This window comes from Triticum aestivum, chromosome 6A (assembly GCF_018294505.1).
Source record: "Triticum aestivum cultivar Chinese Spring chromosome 6A, IWGSC CS RefSeq v2.1, whole genome shotgun sequence".
NCBI classification, from domain to species: domain Eukaryota; kingdom Viridiplantae; phylum Streptophyta; class Magnoliopsida; order Poales; family Poaceae; genus Triticum; species Triticum aestivum.
Genome location: NC_057809.1, coordinates 573316969 through 573337168, shown reverse-complemented (window position 1 = coordinate 573337168; position 20200 = coordinate 573316969).

Sequence of the window (20200 nt, the reverse complement as noted above, 5' to 3'; positions counted from 1 at the left end):
CGTAGTGTTCATTGATGACATCCTGGTTTATTCAAAGAATGAAGAGGAGCATAAGGAACATTTGCGTTTGGTTTTGGAGAAACTAAGGGAACATCAGTTATATGCCAAATTCAGCAAATGCGAGTTTTGCTTAAAGGAAGTTGGATTCCTCGGACACGTTATATCCGGAGAAGGTATAGTAGTTGACCCCACTAAGGTTGAGACCGTAACCGAATGGGATTCGCCAACGACAGTTGGAGAGATCCGGAGTTTTCTTGGACTCGCAGGATACTACCGGAGATTTATTGAGAATTTCTCAAAGATTGCAAAGCCTATGACTGAATTATTGAAGAAGGATACTAAGTTCAATTGGACTGAGGAGTGTGAGGCTAGTTTCTAGGAGTTGAAGAAACGCTTGGTTACCTCACCAGTATTGATTTTGCCAGATCAGACCAAGGATTATGAGGTGTATTGCGACGCTTCACGTCGAGGACTTGGAGCAGTGCTTATGCAGGAAGGAAGAGTTGTTTCGTATGCTTCACGACAACTGAAGCCTCATGAGTTGTATTATGCCATTCATGATTTGGAGTTAGCAGCCGTAGTGCATGCATTGAAAACGTGGAGACATTTTCTCATTGGAAATCATTGTGAGGTGTACACGGATCACAAGAGTTTGAAGTACATTTTCACGCAGAAGGAGTTGAACCTCAGACAAAGGAGATGGTTGGAGCTCATCAAGGATTATGATATGAGATTGCATTACCACCCCGGAAAAGCTAATGTAGTAGCTGACGCATTGAGCCGTAAGAGCCATGTCAAAACTCTAATGACGGGGAAAATACCCAAGGAGTTAGCAGAAAACCTCCGTGAGCTATGTTTGGAAATAGTTCCGAGAGGCTATGTAGCAGCATTGGAGATTCAGTCAACATTGATGGATAAAATCAGATAAGCTCAGAAATATGACAAGGAGATTGCTGCTATAAAAGAGAAATTGAGCGAAGAAAAAGCAAAAGGATTTCGTGAGGATGAGCACGATACCCTATGGTTTGAGGACCGTGTTTATGTGCCAAATAACCCGGAGATCAGGAAGTTGATTTTGCAAGAGGCCCCTGATTCACAGTATTCGATTCACCCAGGAAGTACCAAGATGTATTTGGATTTGAAGGAAACATTCTGGTGGACCGGAATGAAGAAGGATATTGCAGCATATGTAGCAGTTTGTGACGTATGTTAGAGAGTAAAGGCAGAGCATCAGAAGCCAGCAGGATTGTTACAACCATTGCCGATACCCGAATGGAAGTGGGATAAGATAGGCATGGATTTTATCACAGGACTACCCAGGACGAAAGCAGGCTATGACTCGATATGGGTAGTAGTTGATCGTTTGACAAAGGTAGCACATTTTATCCCAGTTAAGACCACTTACACCAGTGCTAAGTTGGCAAAGATATACATGACTACAATCATTTGTTTGCATGGAGTTCCGAGGAGTATCGTATCAGATAGAGGAACCCAATTTACCTCAAAGTTTTGGAATCAGTTGCATGAAACTTTAGGAACCAGACTGGAGTTCAGCACAGCTTTTCACCCACAGATGGATGGACAGACTGAGAGAGTCAATCAGATTTTGGAGGATATGCTGAGAGCTTGTGCACTAGATTATGGATCTAGTTGGGACGATAACTTGCCGTATGCGGAGTTTTCTTATAACAACAGTTACCAAACCAGTTTGAAAATGGCACCTTTCGAAGCGTTATACGGAAGGAGGTGCAGGACACCGTTGTCATGGGACGAAGTTGGAGACCGTCAATTCTTTGGACCAGATTTGATTAAGGAGTCTGAACGGAAAGTTAAGTTGATTCGCGATAGGCTCAAGGTAGCCCAGTCCAGGCAGAAGAGCTACACAGATTCTAAACGCAAGGAGACAGTTTACGAAACCGGAGACAGAGTTTATCTCCGAGTATCCCCACTTCGAGGAGTTAAGCGCTTTGGAGTTAAGGGAAAGTTAGCACCGCGTTTCGTTGGACCGTACAAGATCTTGCAATGTATGGGAGAAGTCGCTTATAAGTTGGAATTACTAGAGGGACTGTCAGGAGTTCATGATGTATTCCATGTTTCTCAGCTGAAGAAATGTCATGCCGAGATGGCGGAGGTACCGTTAAGAGATACAGTGCCACTTGAAGCGATTCAGTTGAAGGATGACTTAACATATGAGGAGAAGCCAATCAAGATTCTCGATTATGCCAGCAGAGTTACTCGCAGCAAGGTTATCAAGTTTTGCAAAGTTCAGTGGAACCACCACTCAGAGGATGAAGCCACCTGGGAGAGAGAAGAAGATTTGCTCAAGGACCACCCTCACCTATTTTCTTGCCAACCCGAATCTCGAGGGCGAGATTCATCTTAAGGGGGGTAGGTTTGTAACATCCCAAATTTTCAATTTGGAATGTTATACATTAGATCATCATGCATGTCATATTTTCTTGCATTTTGCCCGATCCTAGAAATTTCACGCAACTCAAGGACCCACGGAGAGAGTTGGAGATTTCGTTATTTTCATGTTTGAGTTTTCTCAAATTTTGAAAAGAGGATCATCTGATTTATTTATTTCATCTTCAATTATTTTTCCCAATATCACAATATGGGAGAGGGAATAATATGACTTTCCCAAAGTTAGGAAAAATGAAGATCTAATGAATAAATCAAATTTTGGTTTTGCCGGAGTTTTGTTTGCTTTTTATTTGGATAGGGAAAAATGCGTGTTTTCAAAAATTGCATTTTAGGTCCGGAGTAAAGTTCATTTTGTTCGGCTCATTTTTAGGAGTCGGGGAAAATTTACTTTAGAATTTTTGGAGTTTGTTTAGATTTTCTTTTCTTTGTTTTTCTGCGCACGTAACCAATTTAAAAAAAAGAGAGCAGCACCTTGGGCCAAGGCCCAGCCAGCAGGCCGGCCGGCCAGGCCCCAGCCCCGCGCGCCCCAGGCGCCAGGCGCCAGCGCCCCAGGCCGCCGCCTCTCGCTCGAGCCGAGTCCCAGCGGGACTCTGGCCACCGTAGCCCCCCTCTTTCCTTTGTTTCGTTTTCCTTTTCCTACTCTATTTCTTGTCCCCTGCCCCAAGTAACCCCCCCCCACCTATATAAATACCCCCACACCCCCCTCCAAAACATCAAATCAAACCCCAAGCCCCACACCACCCCGCGCCTCTTTAGCCGCGCCCCACCCCGCGCCCCTCACCCGCCGCCGCCTAGCGCCGCCGCTGCCGCCCTTATGCATCGCCGCCGCCGCCCAATGCCGCCGTTCGCCGGAGCCCCTCGCCGGAACCTCGCCGAGGTAGCCGCGCCGCGTCTCTTTTTCTACCCTCGGTTCGGTTTTTCTTATAAACCGTTCCGATTCTTTTCTTCTCTTCCGATTCGTTTTCTTTCCGGTTCTTTTCTAAATCGTTCCGGTTTCTAGATCGGTTTTCCGTTTCTTTTTCGGTTTCTTTTCCGAAAACCCTAGATCAGTTTTCGTTCTTCTTTTGGATCGTTCGTCTCAATGAACGTGATCACCGATTGTTTCCCGGTTAACGAACGTCCATTCGTTTAACCGTTCGTCTCTTTCTTCTCGTCAGATTTATTCCGCGATCGTGATCTCAGATCCGATCTTCGTTCTAGTCTTTCTTCGCGCTCCTTTATCGGAATCAGGTGATTCAAGCGCCTGGAGTTTCGTTTCGAAACCGCCGTTCCGTCTAATCAACTTAAACAAGTTTTTGCCCTGGTAAAAATTTGCCCTAGATCCAGATTGCTAGAACAAAGTTGTTTTCTTTTGTCGTTTGATTTCTTTTGCTTCGTTCGATTTGATTCTTTTTGCCAACTGGAGTTCTTAAGTTGAATTTTCTGGTTCGTTCTCTTGTTCGAGTTTTACTTGTGCATTAGATGAGTACTTATTGTATGCTTGTTGTTTGTCTGCGATAGATCACCCGGATTGCGCCGCTTGTTACTTCGAAACCCTAGGTCTCGTGGATCATCAGCAAGGCAAGTAACGCTTTGATCATACCTTTTCTACAACCCATGTTTTATTGCATTAGATCAATCCTCTCACATTGCATGATTAGGATCTAATTAAACTATGGGATGGGAAGTAGATCAGGTAGTACCTATCACCTGTATTATTATGAAACCTTTGGGAGTTACTTCTACGTTTGCTTATTATGACATGCTATGCTAGTAGACGTGGATTGGGTGAGTGATATCCATGACAGATGTGAGTTGATAATTTTAATGGTTTATCTAAGGTGGCAACTTAAACACACATCTGGGTGGATTGAGGCACCTGATGTCTATCAGGACTTGCCTGTTTTATTTTGGACCGCCACCCAGGCTCAAAGGGATCATAAGATCTTTCATGCTAGAAACTTCCGTGTGCGGCCACATGCTACTATGGGCTCTGGCATAGTTGACTAAGTTGTGCGAACTCTTATGGGGTGGACTAGCAGATGTAGGGGTTGTAGGTGGTACGGTCTACCCCACATGTAAGGTGCTAGCGCTTCTGAAAGACTATGTCTCGGTCATCCGTTTCTCAAACACCATGTAGTGCGAGAAAACAAACGGAGGCGATCGAGTCATGTGGGGAAAAGTGCGCAAACCTCTGCAGAGTGTACAAACTAATCATGATTAGCCGTGTCCCCGGTTATGGACAACTTGAGTATCTAGTACTTGAATATCATGTGAATCTCAACATGTTACTTCTAATTAATGTTGTTGGGTTTTAATTGTTCACTTAATTGGGATCGGAATGCTGTCAACCATTCTCGATGTTTAACAACCACCATGATAGTTAAACAAATTTATTCCTTTGCAGTAGGGAAAAACTGGCTTTACGCAAAATTGTAACCATAGAGCTTTCCACCAGCCATATATGCATATAGTATAGCTGTTTCATTCCATTACTCTCTATGTGTTACATTGCCAGCATATTCCATGTGCTGGCCCGTTTTCGGGCTGCAACTTCTCATGTTGCAGACTTTTCGGATGACGAGTAAAGTGCTTTTAGGTCGTGGCCCTATACTCAGTGATGCCGTTGGAGTTGATGGACCCATTTATCTTCCGAGTCTTACGCTGTTATCGTTATTAGATGGCCTTAAGCCATATTTATTGTATTAAGTTCTCTTTGAGACAACGATGTAATAAGTGTGTGATTGCCACTCTGCTATAAATCCTTCTATGTACTATGTGGTGTCAGCATTACTGATCTAGGGATGGCACCTGAGCACAGAGTGCTTGATCAATTCGGGTCGGGTCGCTACATTCAGACGAGCTTGAATCAAATGGGTTTTGCTGCCCATGTTTGACGCCCACCGTGTCGGAATGGGCTCAAAGGCGGTCGTGTCATGTCTAATTGAAGTTACTAACCTACCACTATTTAGAGTAGTGGAAATCGGGTGGATGGATTGTCCATGTAATGGGTAGACAGCAGTTTCCATCTCCCAAACACTTGGCTTCGGGCAGCCGACGTGGGAGTGGACATTTTGCTGCTTCTTTCGAATTTTGGGACAATAAGCATCCACGTTTACCATGGCAACTAAATTCGAATCCATTTTGTATTCCTATATGAATCTTTATAAATCATTCTATGTGTTTTTATATATCTTCAAAAGGACGACAAAGATGTATTCCACTGTCATATATGAATATGGTTTACAAATGCCGATACTCAAATTCAGAAACTAGAATCTAGTTTAAGGTGAATTCGAATATTTGGAACACTTCATGTCCAACTCAAATGTCACACGCAACATAATGTGTACTCCCATTTAGATATGTACACAAGCGATGTATCAAGATTCAAATACCGAGTCAATCAACCAAGAATGTACAGAACTAATAGACATATAAACACTTATAGAGTATATGGATCAATAATATCAACTAACATACATAAGCCAGGCCGTTGTATTTTTTTTGGCTACAACAGCATCCTTTTTTTAGCCAGCATCTTGGCCCTTTCCGATGCGTGCCACTTATGGTCCATCTATACTACTACTATTGCTGAATGCACATTCATCCCGATTGGCATATTTGTAGGTCTGGCACAGCAATCCAAATGAAATGTCTCCGAGTCTTATAAATTAATACAGACTTGTGCTCAAATAAAATTACAAACCAAAAAACAAAAAAGAAACAATTATTACATGATCTCTAAAACAAATGGTTTGATTGATTACATGAACAGACAACACAAAGGTTATTCAACTATGAAAAGAACATTTCACCTATGATTTACCAAGTAGGAATTTAATTTCCTTTTTTCCTTCATGACCTTAACAATCTGGTCAGTCTCAGCTTGCTTCGTTTTGAAATCCACCAAATATTTAATGGTTGTCTTGAGTACTGCTTGCGATTGAGCTGTTTGCTTCCTCAACATGTCAACTTCATCTCTAAGTGCAGAAGCATAATCTCTTTCTACCACTAGTTTAGCCTCTAGAGCATCAGCAGTTGGCAATTCATAATGCACGATTGGGCCGGTGCCACTGCTGTGGGATGATGCAACATCCATGGGGACCTCACTCTTTAATCTTGGGCTAACCTGTTTTGCCATTAAAGTTCCGATTGGATTCAGAAAAGTTGAAGTTAGCAAAACATCTCAACTGGGAGTTATAACAGCAAACCAGTTAAACAAACAAGGAAATAAAGAGTTTCAATTGGATGCTGAAAAGTAGTTATTAACATCATTGTAACCCGCTGTTGCAGCAGCAAAGAAGTTAAACAAACAAGTAGATATTTAAGTTAAGGCAAATAGATAATTCTTAACAGTAAGTATCAAACACATAGATAGGCGCAGTCTACAATATGATTAACAGGTTGTGCCATTATGTAATCAGTAGCAAACTAAATTAAGCCAAGCAACGTAACTGAACAATTTTGCAATAAGTGGCTAACTAAAATTCCGAGAAGCAGGTAACTGAACTTATGCTAGTTCTTTGTACAGGCACACTCCAACTTCTGTTTCGCTTACAAGGTTGTACGAAGGAGTCCATGGCATCAATTGCTTGGATATGCAGTCCCAATACTTCTTTCTTCCCACACTGCATGGGTAAGTCGAATGGTTAATCTGGTAAGATGGTGCATCCTTGATATGTTATATGAGGATGTGTAGTCAGACTAGTTGTAGCCAAACACATCACACTGGCTTTTACTGTATATTTCATGCGATTACTTTTGTCATATCGAGATCTAAGCAATCTACAATAGCATGAAAAGACTGGCATCCTTCACATTATTGGCGAACTCAGTTCACAGAAACAAGCAATTCAACCATTCTGTGGGTAAATCAAAAGCGCCACTGGAATATTTTTGACTATCCAATCATACACGCAAAAAGGGGCGACGCCACCATAGGGGCTGGTATGGGCGGCCGCCTCAGGTGGCTGGAAAGTGTGCACCTAGTTTGAGTCGTCCAGGTTGGCCCACGCTAGTTTTGTTCGTCCCAACGCATGAGCAGGCAATGTAAAAAATGAAGAAAAATGTTTCAATTTGGATGGGCCAATAACGTAAGTGCAAGGCAGGCCCTATAGCAGGCTCGCGGCCCAAACGAGCGCCTCCCATATCGATCGACAGCAGGAAAAATCCCAATTCATTCGCTCCAGCCTCCAGTCTGGTTCGCTCCTAACCTAGGAGCCGCTGGACAGACCGACACAACACTTCCTCGCACCCTCGTTGGAGGGCGTTCGCTGGGCTTCAAGCGAACGGAAGGACAAGAAGATGAAGATCCAACCCTGGGTGTAGCCTGCGTGGGAGGCAGCAGCGGCAGCACGGGCATGGCATCGAGCTTGCGCAAACGGACAGTCGCAGCTTGCAAGAGTAGCATGCGCAACGAGCAGGTACATCACATCCCTGATTATATCTAATTCAACTCTTCAATTTCTAACCAATAGTTAAACCTGACGGTGTTGTAAAACTGCTTGTATGTAGGGAATCTATGAGAAAATGAAACCAATTTCTACTTATTTTATAACTCCCCCAATCAATACTGAACTGACAGAATCTGATGTATCTAATCAAGTTTCCGGTGCAAACATACAAGCTCATGTTGTTATTGAGCCTGAAGTGTCTAATGAACAGACTACTAATGAAGGATTTGATGTAAACATTTTACATGCTCCTGGTGATGAACATATAGTGTCTAATGAGGGATCTAATGCAAGCATTTTACAAGCTCATTGAAGGATTTAGTGTATAATGATGATCTACTATGTTGAGAGAGACAGAGATTTGCAGGCATTGATGACAAGCAAATTATAGTGCATTTTCATAGCTTGAGGAAACGTCGAGGCCATCTACCAGAAAGTCCCTGTATCATGACAACATAGCATAAATACTTTTCTAATCTGTTGTTTGAAACTATTGGCATACTTGTGCAGGATAGATATATTGATATGCAGTTTGCACACTGGTTATACGTGCAATTACACTTCGATATTTTCAGCCAGAGAACGAATAATTCAAACAGGTACAGACCATGTTTGTAGTCCTTGTACACCATGTTGAATTTTGTGTTTTTTGGTGCTTGCATCATTTAGTGTTTATAATCTGAACTACTTTGGATCATTAGCTGGTTTTCAAAGTGCATGTAGCTTCACATTTCTCAAGTTATGTTGATTTCCGGAGTGCAAGTGCCTTCGTATTTTTTAACTTAAATGTTCGCCCCTAGTAACTTGAATTCGTGGATCACCCACTGCAAACAAATCATACACGAATGCCAGTACGAATTAAATGAAATGCAGGGACTTGCGCTAGCTCGTTGTACAGGCTCACTGCAGCTCTGCTTGCGCTTGGGATGTTCCATGTACAAGTCCATGTTACCACTTGCTTGGATGTGCAGGCCTTGTGCTCCTTGCATCCCCCTCTGCATTTTTGGCACGGCGAATGGTTGATCAAATAAGAGGAATCGACCTTGATGCTGTATCGGAGGACAGATACTTACAAGGTTATACGGGTGTGCAGGATGTGTACCAGATCCCGTAGCGCCGTGATGCTTCGCTAAAAAAATGGATTTGCTTGTTTCAGATGATATCTCCAGAAGAAATAGGAGTTAAAGTCAGAGTTGCGTAGGCGTGTAAGCTAAGAGAGCAGTGAAAGGATATCCAAACATCGTCGGAACAGTGCACAAGGGAGTGATGTGTGGATACCTAGTTAGGGTCGGCATTTTGGCATGCTCGCCTAGCTAGAGTGCGGGTCACTTCAGAGCCGTCGAGGGTGATGCGCTGGTGTTGGCTGGCCGCACACGGATGCAGATCTTGAGTGGCAGCAGAGCGCTATGATGCGGTGGACGAGACCGTTGGTGAAGCCCCAATGGCCACTGGGGCGGAGGTGCGACGATGTGCTCGGTGAAGTAGCCCCGGTGAGCTGGGAGACGGCGTCGGTGAAGCGCACCTGGTGCGGTGGAACTCGGTGTCTGTGAGGCACGTCGGTTGCGGCGGCCGACGTTGTCGGTGGACCACCCGGTGCGGTGGACGAGGGCATAGATGAGGTAGCTCCGGTGCGGTGGTGAAGCGCGATCGTCGTCTTCGTCGTCGTCGTCCGGCACAGAGGTGGGGAACGGTGGGGAAAGATACGAGACGAGGGGCGATTCGAGGGTTGGCGACGAATTAGGGATTTGAGCAATCTGGGTGCGGAAGAGGACGGTGGAGAAGAGAGATTTTGCAGGGCTGGAATTGGGGCCGCCAGATATTTCAATCCGAAGCGTGGAAGCACGAACTTATATTGTCGTCGTCCTTTTTTGGGGGGGGAGGGGGTGGGTGGCTGGGTGCTATGCATCCGTCCGACACACGCGACCACCCCGACAGGACTATGCTTCGATGCCTTAAGGCACCTGCCTTTGTGTCCATGACATATGGGCCCAACAGGTGGCTGGCCCACATGTCAGTGACCCAAAGGCAGTTGCCTTTAAGGCACCGAAGCAGCGTCCACCCCGACATGACCCTGGTCTGCCTGGTGCGCCTACATTTGAGAATGCAAACGAATCTTCTTTCATTTGCAAACGAATCTGTATGTATTACCATGCCCGTGTTTTCCTTGCAATAATAGTCATTCGAAACGAGATACTCCATCCGTTCACTTTTGTAAGTCGTTTCAGACAACTTAAAATGAACTGTTTTGCACATTGTCTGAAATGTCTTCAAGGTCTTATAAAAGTGAACAGAGGGAGTACTATAAATTAATTAATGAGGAGTTATTTGAAAAAAAATCGAAACGGTACCCACGCTAACGTGGATTAGAGTGTGTGTCACATAATTAGTTATTTGAATTAGAGTGTGTGTCACGTAGTTAGTTATTTGAATTAGAGTGTGTGTCACGTAGCGATCTCCAATTCTAACGTGGATTTCGCATTTCACTGTATCCACGCTACTTTTTTAATACAAATTCATATGTATATGATGAACACCATGGTAGTGAGAAAACTTTTGGATGGATTCAAACATATGACCTACAAAATAGCACAACAAACTGAGTCAATGTCAACTTTTCGAAACTTAGTATGGCACGAATTCGAAATAATTACCCGTATGCCTGGTCCTCGGTTCAAATCTTACAATGTACACCGAATTGAAACATCGATATTAAGTCTCGTACTATGTACATTCAAATGTTGTTTTTAGCCCCCCCCCCCCCGCACAAACGCTACATACTTCCTGTATCGGTCAATCTTCCTCTCCTAACCACCTTAGGAAGCTATCGGTTTCCAACACACGTTCATTCTTTCTCTCCATGTTTCGATCTCTAAGTCTCTCAACTACACAACCCCTTTTTCCACTCTGTTACCAAATGTATTTACCTCACACACCCGCCATTGCACCCCATGCCGAGCTCTCTCTCTCCCCCCCTCTCCCTCTCACCCTCTCGCGCTAAATACATGCATTGCCTATCTAGCCCCCCAACCTCTCGTGCATGCGCACGCACGCACGTTGTATATCTAGGTCACTCCCTCGAGACTGTCTCACTCTTTCTTCCGCACGGCGGGCCACACTCGCTCAATCTCGCTCTCTTTATCTGAGTCTCGTTTAACCTCGTTTTCTTTCACACACAAATGATATATCTCCCTGTTCGGGCCTCGATCGACACACTCTATACTCTCTCACGCTGATTCTCTATCTATGTCAGTCCATCCAAGCCGCCACCACTCTTTCGGCCTCATGGTGGGCCACGCTCACTCTCTCTCTCTCTCTCTCTCTCTCTCTCTCTCCGTATGTCTCGATTGACCTCGCTCTTTCTCGGACAAAAACGATATATCACCATGTTTGAGCCCAATTCGACCTATTCACATTGTATACTCTCTCACGCACATCGTCTATCTAGGTCACTCTCTCCAACCCGTCTCACTCTTTCGATCGCACGGCGACCCTATGTGATCGGTTGACCTTGCTTCCTCCCACGCACAAAATATATCTACACGTCTGTGACTGGATCATCTCTCAAGCTCTATCTTACAGCCCTCACCCTTGCCAAAAAGCTCAATCGGACAATATCTCTCCAGAGCATATATATTTGTTCAATGAATGTCGGACCACACTCACTTTGTCTCTCTATCTATATGTCTCTCGATTGACCTCGCTTTCTCACACCGTATCTTCCACGCGTTGAAGCTACTACCTCTCCATCCCTCGCAAAGCCGGAGCTATTTACATTGCGAGGGGCACTCCAACCTTGGATTAATTTGTGTAGGCATTTATTCCGGTCGGTTTAGATTATATTTTCGTAGCATTCGGCCCACAACTACTCCAAACACCGTTGCAACCCACGCAACTGCCCTAGTTGATTTCCCTCTGGCTCGGTCATCGCTCTCTCGCACGTCCTTTCTCGCCTTCAACGTCGCACCATGGTATTATTGAAAAAACTATGTTGTTCTCTTTAATTATTATAAATAAGCTACAAAACTACACACCGATAGTCCACTTGGAATGGAACAAATTTCGACCCACAAATTAAAGTGGTACAAACTACACACCGAGGGGCCCACATGTCATGAAACAAATTTGGACCCATATACAAATTAAAAAATAAAGGACGAGGATCGAACATGCGACCGGGCCTTCAAGCCGCACGTCAAGTAGGCAACATACGTAGAATAGCAATGTTTGTTGTACCCCCTTTGTTCACATAATGTTTTTATATTACCACAGCCTAATTAATGGATAACATGTAATATTATTTTTAGTACTATTCGCCTTCACTTACTGGTGGGTTCCATGTGTGCTCTCTCTCTCTCCTCCCCTTCTGCGTTTAGACGCACGGGCAAACAGGAAGAACTCGCGGGCGATGTTGCCGTTGACCATATCTGGACGCGTTCACAAGTCACGGCACCAGTTTCACGTACTAGCAGCACTAGTCAGTGTGTACGTGCAATGCACGTTAATTTGGAAGTATATTAAGTGCATGCGGATATTAACTACTAGGATATTATTTGCGTGTTGTCATGTGATTAGCACTATTTTTGGCATGAAATTAACTGCACGCTAAACGTGTTGAGCGCTCGACATTGAAGCAGTCTAGGTCGTTGGATGACAAGGAATACATGTGGCTTGATGACGTTTTATATTTAATTTGATACGGCTCTAGCAGAACATTCAATCGATCAAACCATACATTTCGTTCAGTCTGACTCCGACTTTAAATTATACGACGATCGATATAAAATAAACGGAAATGATAAACGTTCGGATTTTAAGCATGGCAATCCGAACGTTTTTCATGGCAAATTTAGATTACGCGGCGGCGGCGGGGGCGTCTCGCGGTGGGAAGCGGCTCCTCTGCCGTGCTCTGTGTGTCGTCGGGCCACTGACCGACGGCGACGGCGGCGTCTTGCGCCGTTGTTGGCGTACTCCTGGACGTTGGCCTAGCTTCAAGGAAGGCCAAAATGTTCTGGACTTCGGAGCGAGTCAACTGGCGGGAGGAGGCGACTGGCGTTGGTGCAAGGAAGCGGTCGACGGCGGCCATCCATGCCGCTGAGGGGGGCACTGGCACCCGCGCGGGGACAGGCGCTGTCAACGGCGCGGCGGAGACATTCGTGTGCACGGGCACCGGCACGGGCGCGCACGTCAGTGCACGCGCAGGCGCATGCGCTGGCAGGTGCACGGGCACCGGCACGGGCGTGCGCGTTAGTGCACGCGCAGGCGCATGCCCTGGCAGGTGCACGGGCGCGTGAAAGTCAGCGGGGACCTCGTGGAACCCTGTGGGATCAAGCTTGGCGACAATGTGCGGCTCCCAGCCCATCAATGCCATGGGATGGGCGCTGGCGCAGTCGGGGCGACGGGAGCCGGAACGGGAGTGGGGACAGGCCGGCGTCTTCCCGCAAGGCCAGTTCAAGCTCGTCCCAAAGCACCTTATGTTCTTGAGACTCCGGCTGGGGTGTCTTCCTCAGGAAACTGGAACACTAAGGGTAGACCATCGTGATGTGGCATGGCGTCCGTTTAGGTCAGGCTAGTTGGAGGTAGACGACAGGAGAATCGGAGAGGAAGAGAGAGGATTGTAGGATACCGGGTAGTGCGGGGTTGATTTTAAACTGCGGACGCTGACACATTAAAAGTGGGAGCAGTTGGGACGACGGTGGGCGGCGGAGCCTGGTCAAAGGGCTCGCCTCCTGGTGAGCCTGCACAGCGGTCTGCTCGCACGCCTCCCTGACAGCCGGCGCAGCGGTCTGCTCGCACGCCTCCCGTCGACTCACACGCTTGCTCGGACGGCACCTGCCGATGAGAAGCGGGGACTCGTGGCGGCACGTAAACGCCCACGGTTTCAATAGTGAAAGCGTTCGCCTTAACGTGACAGGTCTTTGTTCCAAAATACCTTGGCTCTTCATTTGTGCAACTTGTCATAAGCAGCTTGTCTCAAATTGAAGAAAAAACTTACGAAGTAATATTTGTGCCATATCACGTGACCATGCTTAGTTTCAAGAATTTATGCTCACTTTTGGATTTTCTGAAATTTAAGATCCAGGATTCGAAACAATATCATAACCTGCATCATGCAATAAATTTTCAAGCCGTACATCTGTCCTGTTGTATTTCTTAAGAAAGGATTTGGTCAAACATTTTGCTTAGTTAGACTTCAGACAAGTTATATATGCAGAGTAAAAGGATAATCCCTCCGTACCAGTGCATTGCCTGATATATTAACTCAAGTACTAGGCACGAACAAACGGGCTCAATTCTGTGCTCATCCTGGTGTAGTAGTAGTAGTACTAGGCAATGCAGTTGACGGGTGACCTTGACGAGCGGCGACCGAGGGAATTGAACCGTGCTCGGCACGGTAGGTAACGTTGTCTAGTTACTAAAGCATCCCTCCGTTGTTCATCGGTAGTCATTATGGACCGGGGACATGAGGGGAATTTCCTAGGGCTGGAATTCTGGCCGCCAGATATTTCGACTTGAAACGCTGAGGCTCGACTGGTTGGGGTTGCCTAATGTGCGTACCACGCACGCCACCGAAGGACACGAGCCCGGTTTTTTTAGGATCAACACGAGCCAAGGTCTGGCTGGTACGCCGTTGGGTCCTACCATTCGAGAATACGAAAGGAACCTTTTAAATTGCCGAACGAATCTATGTGTATTACAATACCCGTATTTTCCTTGCAAATACTAATCTCAACGTGGTAATTGATTTATGACGAGTTGTTGAATTAGAGTGAGTTTGTGATATAGTGATCTCAACGTGGATTTCACATTTCATGGTATCCCTAGTAAGTTTTCCAATGCAAATTCAAATTTAAAAGATGAACAATATGGAGGTGAGAAAACTTTGTATGTATCAAGCATATGACCACACACACACACACACAGAGAGACACACACGCACGAACACAACAACAATCCAATAAGTATAGTGCATCTATTTTTCCAAACCATGCATGTATGACACGAATTCAAAAATACTCCTTCTATTCCTAAATATTAGTCTTTTAGAGAGTTCAACAAGTGACTACATACGGAGCAAAATGAGTGAATCTAGACTCTAAAATATGTCTATATACATCCGTATGTGCCAGTCCATTTGAAGCCTCTAAAAAGACTAATATTTAGGAACGAAGGGAGTAAAATGTAAGACATCCATGGTCCTCAGTTCAATATTTAAAATGAACATGAAACTGAAACATGAATATTAAGTCTAGTACTACAGTACATGCAAATGTTGTGTTTAGGCGGAGCTATGATTGTCGGGGGTCAACCCCTCGACCTTAGATAAAATTGTGGAGCTCTGTTTAGGGTTGTTTAGATTATATTTGTCCCCACCCTCCCAACCACCGATTGGTTGTGCACCCCCACCCCTCCTCCCCGGGAGAATATCATGTGCCCCCATACCTTAGATGCTATATGCCGATACGAGTTGCTTGGAGCTTGTAGATCTGAGATATAGCAGCTCACATGATGTGTCTTAATATTTTTGCAGGAAACCTTGATGAGTTTGAGAATTGCACACAATTTGTACAAAAACTACTTAGATGCCCTTTGATCCCATATCCAACGACCTCGAAGCTCGTATCACCGTAGCATCTAAGATGAAGGAGGACATCATATTCTCCTGTATGTAAGAATATCATGTGCTACCACACCTTAGATGCTTTGGTGATACAAGCTCTTCGGAGGCGTTGGATTTGTGACCCAACACCTCAATGCATAGCTATGATAGCACCTTATGTTTTCTCGCACGAGAGAAATGAGGTGCTCCCGCACCATAGATTCTATGGTGATACGAGTTCACTGAGATCTAACGGCCCACAATAGGAGGTTTGAATGGTTTTTGCAATATACGGCTGATAGAGTTTGGGAAATGCGTAGAAAGTACAAGTACTATGCATGTGCCATCTGATCACTGATCATACGAACTAGATGCTCATATCACCGTAGCTGGTAATTAAGCTACGGGAGCACCTAATATGAGCACCGGGGAGCCGTTGGATCGAAGATGCAGCGGCACACATGAGGCCTGAATGTTTTATTTGCAAAAAAAAAACCTTTGGAGAGTTTGGAAATTGCACATAATTACAAAGACTACTCCCAAGCCATTGGATCTCACTTCCAACGGTGTAAAAACTCGTATCACCATAGTATCTAAGCTGCGGGGTGGATGTGATATTCTATGCCGCTGTCATTTTTGTTCGTAAACTTGCAAAATACGTGTAACTCGTGCCGTTACTTGTCTAACCGCGCAAAGTGTTTGTTCAAAAAAACCATCCTACACTGAAATATCGGAACAACACACGGGGGTCCCACTTGTCATTAATCAAATTTGGACCTAAAACTAACAAATCTGAAAGACGAGATTCGAACTGGCAACCTGGACTACAAAGCGTAAGTCGATAGCCTGAAAAAACGAACGGTTGTTGGCTTTGTCCCATAACTTGATTTTATACAGTACTTGCATTGAGTAGAGTAGAGGGAGTGCCTCGTCAACACGTGCATGACCGTTGTCTCACTTACTGGTGGGTCCCAGGTCTGCGATCTCAATCTCTCTTCTCTCCATCGTCTAACCTTTGCACGGGCACACACGAAGAGCGGCGCTAGCTTGCCGTGGTGTTATTACAACTAAAAAAGCTTGGAAAATAGAAGAATCGCCTAGAACAAGAGACGTTGTGGCTAGTCGAGACGGAGCTATACACATCTATCCTCCGTGCCACGTTTGCATGATGAAGCTGCGTGGCTAGTGGGGTGTTTTCGACCGAGTGGCTGGGTCCCGAGGTCGAACCATAGGTACTACGTTTGATATAGTATATTTTTACACACACATTTTTCCGCCGTGCCGAGACATGGCACACCCTACCGTGCGTTTTCTGGGTCCTCATTGGTCGTAGCGCTGAAGCAAGTAAATGAGTCATCAAATCACGAAAGACCACCTTTCCCACCGAGTACATCAGTGAAGCACGGTGGCTAGCTAGTTGGGCTAGTTCGACTGATTAGCTAGGCCGCTGCCACATTTGTTTTTTCACCCCTTTTTTATCTACTTGCCGGCAGGTAAATTTAAATATCCACCGCGGCGTTGCTCTGGTGTTTGGGTGTGGCAGGATTTTTAATTTTTTGATTGACGGGAGCAGGCGCGGCAGGATTTTTAATTTTTTGATTGACGGGAGCAGGCGCGGCAGCAATTAGTCACGATGACTCCGCCTGTAAAAACCCACTGCTCCCTGATGTGAGAAGTCGTCGACTGGTGTTTTACCGTGGTGAAAACCAAAAGATTCCCCGCTCCCTCCGCCTTCCCGTAGATTGCATTGCCTTTCAGCCGTTTCGCCCCCTTTGCTTCCTCTCCCCATTGCTTCTACCTGGTGCCATGGCGGCGCAGCAGATCACGGAGTCCGAGGTGAGGCGCCTGACACAGGAGCTCCATGCCAAGGATGCGGAGCTCAGGGCCAAGGACGTGGAGCTCCGTGAGCTCAAGGAGGAGAGGAGTGCCATGCTCCTCCGTTATGTGCGGGAGTTCACGGAGCTTCAAAAGCGGCAGGCGTCCACCACAAAGATGCTCGAGGCGTCGGCGGCGTTGCTGCAGAAAGCGGGAGATACGATAGGCCGTCAGGGGAGCCGGCTGGAGCGCGAGCGGGCCGATCGTGACGAGGTCCAGGATCGCCTCAGCCACTTGGTGAACCAAGTTGCCACGCACGTGTTGCGGCTGCGCGATGCCTACCGTCGTGCCAGCGCGACGATGCCGGCCGTCGGGCTAAACCCGTTCGACCACCCGGTCGACTTCAACGAGCTGCGGCTTCCTGACCTGGTCTCCTTCTTCACCTATATCTCCGAGGAGCTGAGCCGTCTCCGCGCGATGGTGGGGGCTGAGCTGGACAAGGAGGGGTTGCGGGCTGCCGTCGCCGTTGCGGGCGAATCCTTTCAGGGCTCCGTCACCGGAATCCATTCGTGCCATTGGACGCCGTCTTTGACGAGCTGGCTCCCGTCGACCGGGAGCGGGCTCTGCGGGCGGTTGCACCCTGCATCACCAACGTCGTGCGCCTCGAGAAGCAGAGGGACTTCGGTGGTGTTTAGGCGCCCTCTGCATGGGCATGTCCATGTCTCGGTGCAACATGACCGTTGGATCAAACTCAGACGGTGCAGATCAGTCACTGTAGCACAAAGCGTGTGGGTGTGTTTGGTTGCATTCTCATCTCAATATAGTTGTTTCCTCTTCGTGTATTTTTGTCAACCTACTAGTGTGGACTCATGCACCCTTCATGCACTCTGCCAAACACCCAAAAGTGGGTCGAGAAGGGAACTTTTGCTCCCATCCCGTGCACCCTTCATACACCCTGCCTAACACTATTCGTGCTTCATATGGTTCATGTTTCGTGGAGTACTGTAGCACCGTACTCTCCGTGCGCTGTGGACCTAGTTCTGTTAACATTGATCTCACCGTTCATTCTCGACCGGACAGTCGAAAAAGCGGTACTATGTTACATATAGGAGTAGTTGACATGCGCACAACATCATTTGTTATCGTCATATCTTACTACACTAGCAACAAGATTGTGTAGTACTGACGTATGAACCACTGCACATGCCTAGTAGTAGGAGCATTGTGTATGTTCAAGTGGCTGCCGTGTTTCGCACTCCTCCGTCGTAAGAGTGGAAACGCTTGCTGTAATCATTTTTTTCTTCAAAAAAATAGTGGACACGCTCTACCGTGCGGATCCTCCTCCAGCCATGCACTAAATTACTCACTTTCGCCGACGTGTGGGACAGCCAGCACCTGGGTCCACCAGCCATGCACTAAATTACTCCGTAGTAGAGTGACGGTAGACTACCCCGATTGAACTGCCGCAGTAATGCCCAATGAGCCGTCAAATCACAAAACCCCCTCCTTTCCAGCAGAAAGTTGGACGGGCGAAGAAACCATCATTTCACTCTTCTCTCTCGGCTTCCTCTCTTGAAGAAAACCCCCACTCGCTTCGCTTCTCCCTCATTTCGTTCCTCCTTTCACTCTTCTCTCTCAGCTTCCTCTCTTGGATGGACGCCGGAGCACCGGCCGACGTGATGTCTATGACTCTGGCCAAAACCGTCGAGGCTCATGGTACGAAGAAGCACAAGCACCCCACCGAGACAACCGCAGATAAGCTCAAAGCCATCGCCCTATCCAAGCCCCCCTCTCCAGGATCCCTCATTAAGCAAGTCCAGGTAATGTCTCTTGTTGACGATCTTTTTCTCGATCTTGATCGTGTTTTTTCATCTAACACGCAGTACTAGTACTGGTAGTACAACTTTCTGGGTGATCTTGCATGTGATTTTAGTGTGCCAAATGACGGTTCTAAATTCCTCTTTTGACCAAAACATGCGAGAGGTTGACACTGATTTCTTATAGATTACTTTCAACTACTCCCTCTGTCCAAAATTTCTTGTCTTAGATTTGTCTAGATACGGATGTATCTAATACTAAAATGTGACTTGATACATCCATATCTAGACAAATCTAAGACAAGAATTTTGGGATGGAGGGAGTACTTTATGAACATCAATGCTACCTTTTAAGAGGGTATATTTGCCTCAGTAACTTGTGTTATGGATATTGCATGTAATCCCTCTGCTCTCATGCCTTTGAAGACATGTTCTAGTGTCTTTGTTCACTCATTTCTGTGCATATATGTAGTCATATATGGAGTATAATATAGAAAATCATCTTATATTTCTGAACGGAGGTAGTAATAAAATATGGTTTCTGTTTGAATTAGAACCAGGTCCGCGGTGGAAATGAAGTTCTCAAAGTCATGCCGTGTGAACTGGAAGACCTGATGATGAGTTCTACTGCTAAACTATCCAGTTGTTCTGTCCTTGTCGCCACGTGTCCTGAACTAGTGTTTTCCTGTAGCATTGTTGTCAGGCGTGTTCTCGAGGTTGTACTTGACCACAACAATTTCCTGGCTGTGCCTTCGATTACGAAGGGTGTGGTTCTTGTAAAGCTTCCCAACAAATCTGATGCGGCCTGTCTTCATCATCATGTTTATGAGTGGAAGGACCACTCTGTTAGGTTCTCCAAGGTTGACAAGATGGTGATGGTGCATGTAGACATCTCACGCGAAGTCCATGGCCTAGTCAGTTATGCGGGGTTCATCCCATATGTCGGTGGCAAGAAATAGTCTGCAGAGTTTAGTTAGTGCAACTTTGTTTGTTTGTAGTAAGTACTATTGTTCAGTACTTGATTTGTGTTTGTGAACCCTATATTGTTTATTAGTACTGCTGCTTTTGGTGTGTGGTCAGTCCTGAGAACGGTCTATGTTAATGTCTGT